This window comes from Emydura macquarii, unplaced genomic scaffold (assembly GCF_026122565.2).
Source record: "Emydura macquarii macquarii isolate MOO-44397 ecotype Brisbane River unplaced genomic scaffold, CSIRO-AGI_Emac_v2 contig_1119, whole genome shotgun sequence".
NCBI lineage: Eukaryota > Metazoa > Chordata > Testudines > Chelidae > Emydura > Emydura macquarii.
Genome location: NW_027131256.1, coordinates 510,296 through 523,789, shown reverse-complemented (window position 1 = coordinate 523,789; position 13,494 = coordinate 510,296).

The following is a 13,494-nucleotide window of genomic DNA, read 5'->3' as shown; positions in this document are numbered from 1 at the left end:
CAATCCCTCCATCCCGGGTCACCAGACTCTGTGGCCTCACCCTACCATGTGGACTTGAAGGAAGGAACTCCTGAGCAGAGGCAGCTAGAAACTCAGCAGGAAACACACACAGGAGCAGCCACCGCCCTCGCTGTCTGACACTGATGAAGTCATGAGACAGTTTCACGCAGTTTTGACTTTGGATGTTCTCTCCTTTGTGTTGCCTGGCTCCAACTTCCACACCCTGCCTCACTGTCTCTTCCTCAGCCACACTTGCCCCCTCTGTCCGCCTCCCTTTTCTCTCCCTTCCTTTGTCTTTCCGCCTAGCTAATCCCACCCCCTCAACAACTAACACCATGGAGCTAACATGACATCAAAGCCATCACATTGTTCACTCTACCGCCCTGTTATGTTCCTAGACACACTTTGTCCTGCCTACTTAGACTGTGAGCTCTTTGGGGCAGATGCTCTGTTACTCTTTGTACAACGGGGCTCTGATTTCGGTTGGCCTCTAGGTGCGGTCACAACACAAACAGAGATTTCACTAGCTAGCCAAGCATGTCCATACACTGTGTCTGCTGGGTCCTGAGTTGGCTAGTGCCACTTGTAGTGCAGGCGGAGATGAAGAAATTTACTTAAACGGCCTGTCAAAATCGTAGCGAGCTGTTTGATGATGCAGTCTGTTCATTCTTGCCCTAATTCTTAATCTCCTTTTATGAGATATTAGAAAGTCTCCCAAAGCCAGTATTCGAATCTAGCTATCACATTTCTCAGCAAGGATTATTTTCCTCACCATCCTGTGTAGCTCATGTAGCCTCTCCCCTCATTTGATTATTCCTGCCGGTCGTGCATGCCGATCCCTGTGCAGCATTTCTTTTCTGCCTTCCTTCGCAGTGTATGGAAACAGGAAAGAATATGGTCTTTCTGGTATCAACTGGTTCATATTAAGATCTTTACTCTGTTTGCATTGTCCTTCCTATGCTAACCCTCTTGAACTCCTAAATGTCTTTTCTTATAATACCTACTTCTCAGCTGCAGAGCAGCTAAGAACTGGATTCCCAGCATAGCAGAGGGTGACTGGCTGTGGTGCTCATGATTCAGCTTCCAAATTATGCAGCACCGATGTGCTTTCCTTGGCCTACAAGTTTCAATACATGAAATGTGACAAGGGTTGACTTAAATTTTATATTTGCATTAGCAGGACTGTCTGCTTCCTTTCCTGATGGAAAAGGTGGGTTTTGAGCTTGTCTCGCTCATCAACAGAAGTTGGTCCACTAAAAGCTATTACCTCGCCCACCTTGACTCTCTAACAGCCTGGGCCCAAGATGGCTACAACACCCTCCTTTCCTGACGGCTTTGAGCAAGACCACCTGGGACCAGTGCCATCACAGTCAGACTAGCCCCCATTCAGGCCAGACTCCACAAAAGCAGGGAGGATCTGCTGTTGGCTTTCCAGAAAAAGATGGCTCACAAATATGACTAGTCCCATCAGTTGGAGGAGGAAAAATAGAGGAATAGGTAAGACTGTAGCCACAAGGCCCAAGGGACCTTGTCTGACTCCAGTCAGCATGATGAAGACGTGCACAGAGGTGGGAAGAAATTACAAATAGGCTACAATTATTTTGATTTTTCCACACCCAAGTGTACACTACTGATGTGCAGGCTCCCACTCCTGCCCCTCCTGCGCTGTACTATGCCCTCTGAAAGGTGGGAGACTTAAGAGGCCATATAGCCTTTCCCAACCAGATCCCAGACTTCCCACCCAAATGGCATACTGAGGTAGAAAGCAATTTCCCTAAGGTGGTCGTTTTTGGCTAGCAGAACTCTGGTTTAATTGCATGGCAAGTTTGTTTTATGCTGGCAGCTAGCCACAATTAATTCTTCCTTTGAAAGATAGCATCTCTGTTCTTTGCACTTCCGCTATATAGTCACAGTGGCAAGAACTCAAAACCCCGGGTCCTTGCCTCTCTTCACCAAAGTGCCCTTCACCGTTCAGAAAAGCAACCTTCTTTGAAAGTGACAAGCATGCAGAGCACTAAGGGCTATATGTACAAAGGGACTTTAGTGCTGCACTACTTGGCATGGCAGCAACTCACTTTTAGGCACCTTGCCACCCCATGGGATCCCTAACCCTGACTTCACTGCCCAGGCTCCTTAAACAACACCTGGGGAGAGTTGGATGGGATTCATAAACAGCCATCAAGCTAAATGGACAGCCGCCTATGGTAGCCAATAGGAAATGCCTAGGATAGAGGTGTGGCCTAAGCCCCACCCTTCAAAGAGACTTAAGTGCCTAAGGCCTGGTCTACGGGAGGAAATTATTTCGGTATAGCTACGTGTCTCAGGGGTATGAGAAGCCCACATCCCTGAGAGATGCAGCTATACCCACCTAACCCCAGTGTAGACCAGAATTCTTCCATTGACCTAGCTACCACCTCTCAGGCAGGTGGATTATCTACACCAATGGGAGACACCCTCCTGTCGGTGTAGGTAATGTCTACACTGAAGCACTACAGCTGCACCATTTTAAGTGTAGACCTATCCTAAGGCCAGGTCTACACGATACAGTTGTGTCAACTTAAGTTACATCGACGATCTACTGCTGTAAACTCTGCACCCGCCATCTCTGTCTGAAAGCATGGGTCCTGCACTGCTCTTCAGTCTTCTGATGAGCATTATGAATACAGCACGTCTGCTCCTTCAATATTTCACGAGCTATGAATTTGATGATGACACCGTGGTGTCTGCTCTGCTGTGTGCCATGGAAAGAAACCATTCAAGATTGCTTTCGGCATCCATGGAGCAGCTGCACATGGTGGACCATCAGTACTGGGCTTGGGAAACAAGCACCAAGTGGTGGGATCACATCGTGATGCAGGTGTGCAATGACCAGCAGTGCCCACCTTCCTGGAACTCTGTGCGGAGGTCGCCCTGACCCTCTGGTGCAGGGACACCAAATTGAGAACTGACCTCATGGTGGAGAAGTGAGAGTCGATCCTCGTATGGAAGTTGGCAACTCCAGACTGCTACCACTCAAATTGCAGATCAGTTTGGATTTGGAAAGTCCACGGGGGGTCGACTCACGCTATGAAGGCCTTTCGGTAATGTGCAGCACATAATTGATGGCTTTGATGCAAAGGGATTCCCTGCCTGTGGCAGGATGATATATGGAACGCATATCCCAATTTTGGCCCCCTGTCAATTTTGCAACAGAGTACATCAACCGAAAGGGCTACTTCTCCATTGTCTTGCAGATGCAGGTGGATCATCGGAGTCGTTTCACTGACATCGATGTGGGGCGGTCAGGGAAGGTGCATGATGCATGCATCTTTAGGAACATTGGCCTGTACAGAAGCTGCAAGCTGGGACTTCCTTTCTGACCAGAAGATTCCAATGGGGGATGTGGAAATGCCTGCATTTGCTGCTGTGGCTCATGAAGCCTTAAAGCAGGAGCCTAGACAGCAGCAAGGAGCGCTTCAACAACAGGCTCAGCAGGTGCCTTTGGCTGATGAAAAGGTCGCTGGCGCTGTCTTTTTGGCCAGTTAGACCTCACTGAGGGAAGTGTTCTGGTGGTCACTGCAGCCTGTGTTACTCTGCATAATATTTGTGAACAAGGGGAGCCACGTCCCTGGAGTGGAGCACTGAGGTTGATCGGCTGGCTGCTGATTTTGAGCAGCCAGATACCAGGGCAATGAGAGGGGCACAGCAGGAGGCTGTTTGAATCAGGGAGGCGTTGAAGGAGCATTGGACAGCGTTTCTCAGTAATGTGTCTGTGTGTGATGCATTCGGCCAGGCAGTGTTTACATGCCACCTTGAATTATTAGTGGTTGCTTCCTATGTGTAACTGCAGCTGTCACTGGGATACCAGTGCCTAGGCAGGGCATGGATGGGGTATTGTGAGGGACCAGGAACACGCTAGGACTGGAGTGTGGTAGTGGCGGCAGGGGGAGTCGTGTATGGATGTGCTCAGATTGCAGGGTAATGAGGACTTCAGCATCTCTATCTGGCTCTCCAGGAGCTCTCTCATCTGCTCCTGCCCCGGTGTCCTTTCCAGGTTACCCGGCCTTTCATTAATTGTCTCCCTCCCTGTTCTTGTTTTGCTGTGTGCTGTATCTGTTGACTGCAGCATTTCACAAAAACATAGCCTCCGTACTCCTCCTGCTTCACCACCTTATCTGACAGAGATGCTCCACCAGTGTGGAGTGGGTCCTCAAGAGCACATCTGCAGGAGCCAAAGAAACAACGAACAGAGACAGTATTGTGAGTGCGCTCACAGCCACGAATCACAAAGTGACACACTCCTTTCTCACTGTCCCTTGGCTAGCATACAGCTCAGACGAGTCCCAAATATGGTGAGTTTGCCTGGGGGTAGCAAAGGGAATGGGCAAGAAGGGACGAAGGGTGGTTTGCGAAGGGGCTACTACAAGTAGCTAGGAAGACTATTCTGATTATTGGTACCCTTTTCCACAGGCTAGGGTAAACGAACCAGATCTCTCACTCCTCAGGGTCCATCTCCTGCATGTGTGTGGCTTCAGACTGGCTCCCTATGCTGCTTGCCTGTGTGACGCTCGTCCCTTCACAAATAATGGCTGGGTGGCATTGCAAAGTTTCCTACAGCAGGGGAGAAACAAAGCAACTCTTGCCAAGGAACCTTTGGCAGAGGATTGCAGAATACCAACAGGAAAGTTTCCTAGAGATCTCTGGAGAATTTCCAGGACATCCCCATGTACATCATCAAAATTTAACACTGTGGCCCCACAGCCTAGATGGACAGGCTCTGTTAATTTGTGTCTCTTATCCCTCCTCTACCATATAACCAAGTACATGAAAGAAATCTCCTCTCACTGTGCACTATCATAGCAAAAATGAGCACTTACCAGAGTTCCCCTCTTGTGCATCCTGTGTCCCAGAGTTGGAGAACTGGGACTGGCTAGACCCGTCCGGAGTAGAAAAGAGGTCCTGACTCACTGCACCACTGGATGACCCTCCCGTGTGCTCCACATCATCCTCAAGCTCCACTTCTTTGTTCACCACCTCATCATCGGGATTGAGCCTGCTGGCTCCAGTCCTCCTGAACTATCCACGGGGCTCTTGGCGGTAGAGATGGGGTTGCTGCCGAGGATGGCGTGCAGCTCCTTGTAGAAGTGACAGGTTTTCAGTGCCGCACCAAAGCGACGGTTGGCCTCCCTCGCCTTCTGGCATGCCTGCCTCAGCTCCTTGATCTTAGCACAGCACTGCTGCATGTCCTTTTCGTGCCCCTTCTCCAGCATGCCACTAGCAATCAGCCCGTACGCGTCAAAGTTCCTACGGCTGGAGCAAAGCTGCAAATGCACAGCCTCCTCCTCTCCGCATGGAGCCAGCAGCTCCAGTGTGCTTGATGCAGGAGAGCATCTGCTGTGGAAAGCCGGCATGATCAGCTGGGAAGATGCTGTGTGAACTCTGCACGCCAAGCAAAACAGGAAGAGGAATTTCAGAAATTCCTGGGGCTTTAAACGGGGAGAGGCACATACCCGTGTCCCTTCAGGGCAGCAGAGTTCAAACTGCTGACCAGAGTGGTCAGGATGGGCATTGTGGGACATCTCCTGGAGGCCAGTTAGGGCAACATAACCAAGCACAGTGTCTGCACTGACACAGCATCACTGTAATTGTGTCGCAAAAAGCCCTATCCCTCTCATCAAAGTGGTTTTATTATGTCGGCGTAGCAAGGGAGAGTTCCATCAGGGCAGGAGCATTCCAGCGTGTGCAGCTCCAGCGTTTTGCTGCCTTTTATCAACAAAACTGTGTAGAGAAGGCCTCAGTCTCCTGTTGAAGTTGTTTCACAGTGTGCGCCTAGTTTGAGGTTCCTGCTGGGACTGAGGAGTGCAGTAGCATCCATGTGTATGCTCACTGGCAAATTTTTAGGCTCTGTAGGATCTTTAACAGTGGAAATTTTGGTGCCTAGAGACTTTAGGCACCTACAGGATTAGGCAGCAGTTGAGTGGAGGTTGAGGATTTCAGTGATGCTTAAAATGTTGCGCTTAGGCCCCTAACGTGGGGGTTAGGCACCTAAGTCCCTTTGTCAAACTTGCCCTAGAATACTGATGCAAAATTAAGGTTTAAATTCACTGAAGGATATCCAGCATTTATTACTCTCCTTCATCCTCACCATATACAGTCTCACTAGATGTGCACAGAACATTGCAGTGTGTGCCGCACACCCTCTGCAAGTCATGGCCATGGTCTTGAGTCCTGCTACCTAAAGGTGGGGACAGGAAGTTTGGCCTGGGTGGGTCAATTCTTACGATTTACTCCATATTTGCTTCTCCAAATACGGCATAAAATGCAGTAGGCAGCTATGGCAATAGTAGCATCATTGCCAGTGAGCAGATGTCTCCATCTGGCTTTCAGCCTCCCCAAGGCATACTCAGACAATCCTGCACTTGTTCCAGCTGGGGCTGAATCTTCTCTAGATGAATATAGTTGGTCTGGGAATGGCTTTATAAACCAGCGCATGCAGGGTCCTCCAAGATGACAGTGGGCATCGAAACAGAGAACAGTGTGTAGAAGATTTTGCCTGTGTGGCCAGAGAGAAGACCCTGCCTGTGTCAACTCCAGAAAGGTCAGCACTAAGACACTTTTTTCCAGAAAGCAAACGCTATCCCTGAAAGTGTCATCTGAACGCTGATTAGGGAACTGGATGTCTCCAGGCATTGCTAACGAGCTACAGAGCAGATTTGCAGATCTGCAGCTCATTAGCAATTCCTGGAGACATCAACTTGGGAACAACTTACTCCCTACAGAGCTGGGCTGGGTTCACCTAGTGGACATTTGGTGGCCCCTCTATGAGATGAGTTGGTGGGTCTGAGTTCCAGCTCCCATGTTACAGACTCAGCTTCAGTGGCTTGGAAAAATGCCATTAAATATTTTTCCAAATAGGAACAGAACGGTCTTTTGAACATATCTAAATCCTCCATGAAACAGCATGAACTTTCCCTGCCCAGATCTCCTCCCCACTACACTTTGCACAGATTAGCAGACTCAGCAGAGAGGCCAAGAACTGCATGGACCACGGAGACTGAGGAAGTCATTGCAGATCAGGGCGGACAAGGCCGTGTGTGGGGGAAGTTTCCTCTGCTGCTATCCTGTAGATAAGCAGAAGGATTTATTCACCAAAGTCATGAGTACTAAACCCAAACAACTTTTTAAAGCCAAAGTTTGTGGTTATATGCAAATTAGCTTTAAATACACAGATTAGCTCAGTAAAATATTTTGTATAAAATGTCACATGGAGCTGCACAAAGCTTGGCAGTTATATGAGCAAAACACAATTAAAGCATAGTCAGTGTGGATACACGGAATCATCTGTGCCAAAGCAATCTGTATAATTCTTACAGACATACAAAAAAATCCTATAGTAGAAGAACATTAAAGCCAAGCCCTCGAAAGTTAGAAAATGCCAGAATTCAGGTTGCCTGTACAACTTTAGTTTGGCCCCTCTTGTGCCTACGCATTAGGATAGTCACATGGTATTTTCTCCATAGGACTCCTGCTTCATCCGGTGCACAGGATGAAAAGTGTTCAGGGAATGAGGCAGCAGTTCAATATGCCGCCTCATTGAATGTGACCCCAGGCTTATTTTACTGCACTCCTTCCTAAACTTGCACTGACTACAGGATTATTGACTTCCTCAGACATTTCTGTGGCTATTTCTGTAATGTCTAAGAGCTTCACAACGTTCATGAATTCATCTTCCCAGCACCCCGTGACGTGAGGAGATGTTATCCCCATTGTACACACAGAGAATGGGGGCCCCAGTTGTCAAGGTCACACGAATTTTGAGTGCCCAAGTAAAGATGCCTAGGGTCTGATTTATTGTAGAGAACTTAGCATTTTATATATACAGAGCTCACCTGCCATCGACTTCAGACCCAACAACAAGTTCTCAGCACTTCTGCAAATCAGACCCCAGGTGTCTCAGGTTGGGCACCCAGAAAATGAGGGACACAGTGTTTAAAAAAAAAAAAAAAAAAAAATTAAAAAAGCAAACTGAAAAAAAAATAAAAGTTCCATTGTAGGCTGGTGACACCGTCCAGCCAGGGCATCCCCACCCTTCCTTGGGCCCAGGCTCCGAGGAAGGCCACAGCACCTTTGTCTAGGGGAATAAACTCCCAGCTTATGAGTCTTTAGCCCCAGCACCCAGGCAGGGGAGGCCTTCACGTAGGACAGGGCTGGTAAGGAGTCCAAGACCCCTGTCTTCCAACAGGCAGTGTGGGCAAGCAGTCTCAGGCAGGGCAGGACAGGCAAAGTAGTCTTTAGCCCCCAGCTCTCAAGTGGGGCAGGCAAGCACAGGCGATCGATAGTCCCAGGCCCTCAAACAGGGCAGGGCTGGTGAAGTAGTCAATAGCCCCTGGCCCCAAGCTGGCAGGGCAGGTAAAATAGTCTGGAGCCCCCAACCTTGCAGGCAGGGCCGGTAAAGCTCAGTGTCCTCTGTTAACGCTCAGAGGAGGCCAAGCACTCCCAGGGTGGTTAGGGAAGGGGACACAGGCCCACCTGACTCCACTGCATCCCAGCCCAGGGCCCTATCAGTGGCAAGTGGTTTGCCACAGAGTCAGCAGGGATCCAGCCACAACACACTGACTGGTCCAACCCCAGACTCAGCCACTCTAGAGTCAGCTGTCCATGAGCTACTTCCTCCCACCCTGTCCCCAGGTACCTGGAGCCAGTCATCAGGGCCAACCTTAGGGTTTCTCCCACCCAGCAGTCTCAGGTAGCTTCTCCCAGCTACTAGGGCCCAGCAGCCCTCTCCAGTCACTAGGGCCGAGCAGTCCAGGCAGGCTTTGAAGGCTCCGGTCAGTGGGGTAGTTGCTCCAAATAGCCACAGGGCCTGGGTCAGGCCCAGACCACAACCACTGCAAAGACACATCTGCCTCCAGCAACAGCTTCCTCCAGAGTGAGCTACTGGGCCAGCCTTTTATACTTCCCTTCCCAGCCCTGGCTCCGCCCCTCGACTTCCAGGTTGTTTGGCCTGCAAGGCCTGGTTCTGCCCAGCAGGGGCACTGCGACCCTTCCTCGGGCCCAGGCTCCGAGGAAGGCCACAGCACCTTGCTACATCCATCCTTTGGCAACATTGACACCCACATGGTTCATCTGCAGCTCTGGAACCTTTAGAGCCACTGCACAGACTTCTGCCACTCGAGCTAATTAAGTAAGTGGTAGCAATAGAAGGCTGTTATCTTCTGCATGGAGCAGCCACTAGAGGTGGCTGAGACGCACTCTGACAGTGGGCTGTATGGCTATTTGCGGATAGCAAAGAAATGCTGGGACTCAGGAAGCCTAGCTTCTGAAGGAAAGTGTTTAATGATTATAAGCCCTTTTGCCCCAGTCCCGCTTTGTTCCTGTACCCTCCTCCCACAGAACTTCTGCCCCAGTTATCTGAGCCCCTCTCTACTCTGCTTCTATCCCTGAGCTCCTGCCCCAGTACCCCTCTCCTCCCCATCCTTCTTCAGTTCTTGTCCCATCTGGAGGGGAATTCAGCTCCAGTTCCTCCTTCCCCTAGCTCTTGCCCCTGTGCACTCTCCCCTTCAAGTTCCTACCTCTCTCGTTACTCAAATCTTCCCTTCTCTTGGCTCCTTCGTCTGCTCTTGTCCTCAGCTCCTGCCCCTGCTGTATGTGAGTCAGACTGTTTGTTCCTCTCCTCCGTGCTGGTTGGACACCAGCCGAGGGAGCACTGAGAGCACAGGAGAGACATTGTCCCATCCCATCTCTCAGTTGTAGTGCCCACTCCCACCCCAGCCCACATCAACCATTGCAAGGAAGGTCGTGGCCCTGAGCATGCTCAGTTGTCTGTGGGGATGATGCACGCTCAGTCCAGTGAGAAGGTAGGAACTGTGAGAGGACAGAGCATGCTCAGTGTTGACAGACTCTTGGAGAATTTAGTTGCCGAACTCTAACAAGCCTCTAGTGAACATGTATTCACTGATTTTTCAGAGGCTTATAGCTTGGTCAAATTGGGGTAGATTTTTTTGGGGGACAGCAAAAGGCACATCCCTGACACCATACCACCTCCCTGCCAAATTTCAGGTCCCTGCTCCAAAGCATGGGGGCTCTAAAGCTTCTTAGCAAAACAATTGTAAGAATTTTTTAAGATGAGGAAAGCAACAGATTTTTGGCTAACCTCATTCTCAGAAATGGCTGAATTGTTATAACTGAAGCTTTCTAAAATATTCAGCCTGGGGCAGATACATGGCATAGAAAACTTCAGCCTGGATTGGTTAAACTTCAATTGAAGTTACAAACAACAGAAAACAGAGTATTGACCAACCTAAATAACAGGCAGGGCTACCAGCTCCACCGATAATAAATTATAAAAACTCCATCTCATGTTGACCAGCTCTTAGACTTTATATATCCTCAAAGCCCTACGTTCCTCCAGGTTCTGCTCACTGGAAATTGCTGCATCTTTGACTTTCAATTAGCCAGAGCTGGGCTAGTCAGGTTTGGGGCTGCTGGTAGCTAGGACTAAGCAGTCAGATTCGTTCCATTCCTGGTTTTGGCCACAGAGACACTAGCCCTTTAGATAAGAGAAGCAAAAAAAAAAAAAAAAGGGAGGGGGGAGAAAACCCAAGCTCTGTACAGCCTTCCAACGTCACACTGAGCGGGCACTGAGCAGTCTTGCTATCAAGGATCAGATTGGAAATGGAACAGCGGTACTTACTCATGTTCTGTTTTTGAGATACTATAAATGCTTGTTTCAGAGCTTGTGTTCACTGCAAAGTTAACCTGAGTTATAAGTTCTGTATTGCCCCTAGCTTGACTAGGGTGGCCAATTTTAGTTGGCCGTATTCCTGGAGGTTTCATCACATGACATTATCTTTAATTAAAGATTAATCTTTCATTTCTGGGGACTCCACGTGATCTCTGCAGTGAAGCCATACCCTCAGGCTTTCTGCAGACTTACACGCTGAAGTTTTTCTTTGCAGCTTGGGGCTAGCGACTCAGTCCCAATGGGGTGTCTCAATTTGGGGGAGTTTCAGAAGTACCGAGCTCCACATCCCAAGTTGAAGTCAGTGGGAGCAGCAACTGCTCATTAGTTCTGAAAACCAGCCCCCAGGTGTCACATGTTGAGCAACCCAAATCAGTGGCCACTTCTGGAAAATGTTCGTATCATTGTTGGAAATGGAAGTTCAGATTTTGAGGCATAAAAAGCACGCAGCAGGGAAAGTATTGGCTCCCCTGAGGTACCATGAGCCGACACACTCTGACCTCTGTGTGCCTAGGGAACTTTCAGTCTAAGGAAGACACTATCCCATCCTAACATGCTGGGTGCATTTTTTTTTAGCTTCTTGTCAGTTTAGCAGAGGTTTGGGGGTTGGCTGTTCGGGTGAACGTTCACTGTTCAAAATGATTTCTTCCCTTTTTCCCTTTAAATATAACCTGTTTCCCCTTTTGGAAAGAGAAGGAAGGGAGGAGGGTGGGGTAGGAAGTGAGAAGTAGGAGCGCAGAGGAGGCATGGCAAGGACTCATGAGGGAACAGCCATAAGCCTGTGAATGAGTCAGGGTGCCAGAAGAACTACTAAGGCCTTGTCTGCTCTAGAAAGTTTTGTCAGTGAAAGTTGGAGCGGTGATCAAACAGCGCTGTAATTACAGCGCTCGTGCCCGTACACACAGCACTCGCTGTGTCGCCGACGCGCACCCACACTCGGTGCTCTAGCATCGACATTAGAGCAGCGCACTGTGGGCAGATATCGCCCTGTGCAACTTGCCACTTCGTGCTGCCAGGAGTTGTGGGAAGGCATTTGGGCCGCAGTGCATCTTGGCTGCAGGCTCTACCTCTCACGATGCACTGATTTCCGTCTCGTCCTTCTGTGGGTTTCCAATTGCTTTTCGCGGCATTTTCCATTGGCCCCTGGTTCCTGAGCACCCGCCACCTCTATTTGAAAGGATGGAATCTGTACTGCTCTCCACTGTTGCTGTCAGTGTTCTGATCACATCACGGCTGGTCATGCAGTACATCATGACCGCCCAGTCAGAACAGTAATCGGATCTGCTGTGTGCCGTACAAACGAACAGCACCGTGTTACTGTTTGCATTCACGTTGCTTCTGCACACAGTGCACCATCACTTTTGGGTGTGTGAGCCGAGCACCGAGTGGTGGGACCGCATCATTATGCAGGTCTCGGATGATGAGCAGTGGCTGCAGAACTTTCGAATGTGCAAAGCCGCCTTCCTGGACCTGTGTGCAGAGCTCACCCTTGCCCTATGGCGCAAGGACAACAGAATGAGAGCCGCCCAATCAGTGGAGAAGCATGTGGCGATTGCCATGTGGAAGCTGGCAACTCCAGACTGCTACCGGTCGGTCGCTAACCAGTTTGGAGTGGTTTGAAGTGGTGGAACCAGTTTGAAGTCTACTGTTGGAGCTGTGTTATCACAAGTGTGCAGGGCCATTCATCGTATCCTGTGACTCTGAGCAATGTTCATGAAATAGTGGATGGCTTCACAGCGATGGGATTCCCTAACTGTGGCAGGATGATAGATTGCACACACACATCCCAATTTTGGCCCCAGATCATCTTGCAATGGAGTACATCAATAGAAAGGGGTACTTCCCTCTGGTGCTGCAGGCGCTTATGGATCACCGTGGGCATGTGACCGACATCAGCGCGGGTTGGTCAGGAAAGGTGCATGATGTGCGCATCTTCAGGAACACTGGCCTGTACAGAAAGCTGCAAGCAGAGACTTTCTTTCCAGATCAAAAGATTCCAGTGGGGGATGTTGAAATGCCCACAGCCTACCCCTTACTGCCATGGCTCATGAAACCTTATAAGGGTAACCTGGATAGCAGCAAGGAGCGTTTCAATAACAGGCTGAGCAGGTGCCGAATGACTGTTGAATGTGCGTTTGGCAGATTAAAGGCTCGCTGCAGGTGCCTTTATGGTAGGCTAGACTTCAGTGAGGACAATGTTGAAATGCCCATAGAAGCCGATATCTCACTCCTCAGATAAGCAGGGATGCTAGGGTGCATCTCCTCCATGCGAGCAGCTTCAAACCGGGTCCCAATGCTGCTCGCCTGTGTGCCGCTTTGGTCCCTGCACAAGTGATTGCCAATCAGTGCAGCAAAGTTTCCTTCAACGGCGGAAGGAACAAAGCTGCTCTGCCAAGAAATCTTTGGCAGAGGATTTGCGAGTACCTCCAGGAAAGTTTTCCTGAGATCTCTCTGGAGGATTCCCATGAAAGCTCAGTGTGCATGAACACGTTTCTCCGTCACACTGCCTAGCTGAAGAGGGGGATGGGAAGCACATACAAACTCATCTACTATTGTGCATTTTTATCCCGTCAATCACCTCTATGATGCAAAAAAAGCAAAGGATAGTTTTATCTCACATACACAAGCAGCATCTGATTAAAAAAACCCACTTATCTGAGCACTCCTCTCTTGCATCCTTCTGGGGTTGAGATGAGCTCCTGACTCCCCACCTCACCTGACCAAACAAACCGGTCCCCAACTCCGGGTCATCCTCCAACTCCACCTCTTCATCA